Below are 515 nucleotides of genomic sequence, written 5' to 3' on the forward strand. Positions count from 1 at the left end.
GTAGAATGACTTGGTTACTGTATGGGCCAATATACTTCTCGCTACAGCCTTCCAATCTTGAACCGAAGACACTTGTTCTTGATAAGACAAATTCCACTCTGTTATTCCTTTAAGTCATAGCGGTCCAATACTTCTGCCCATCCCCTGGATGCCCTTTCTATCCCCTTTGTAGTCTGGTCGCGTGGTACTTACCGTGGGTACAAATCAGTTGATGTGTCCACAGTAGATCAAATCCTTGGAGGTAGATCGTGTATCCAAATTATTGCACCATGTCGACCCACTCCGATGATTACGTAATCTTCATGGGTGATGACGTAATCACTGATGCACCGTCGTCGACCACGAGTCTCAGGGCCGAATCGGGTCACCTCCCATCAATCAGGCTCTTGTCCCCAGAAGCCAACTGTCGCTTCACCACATGTTGCTCTCTCTCGGGACTAATGTGGGCAGACAACTGGAGCAACTCGCTGGTGGTAAACTCGATGACGACAAGGACCCCATCTCGAGCGATGATG

Source organism: Phytophthora parasitica (assembly GCF_000247585.1).
Source record: "Phytophthora parasitica INRA-310 unplaced genomic scaffold supercont2.3, whole genome shotgun sequence".
Taxonomy (NCBI): Eukaryota; Oomycota; class Peronosporomycetes; order Peronosporales; family Peronosporaceae; genus Phytophthora; species Phytophthora nicotianae.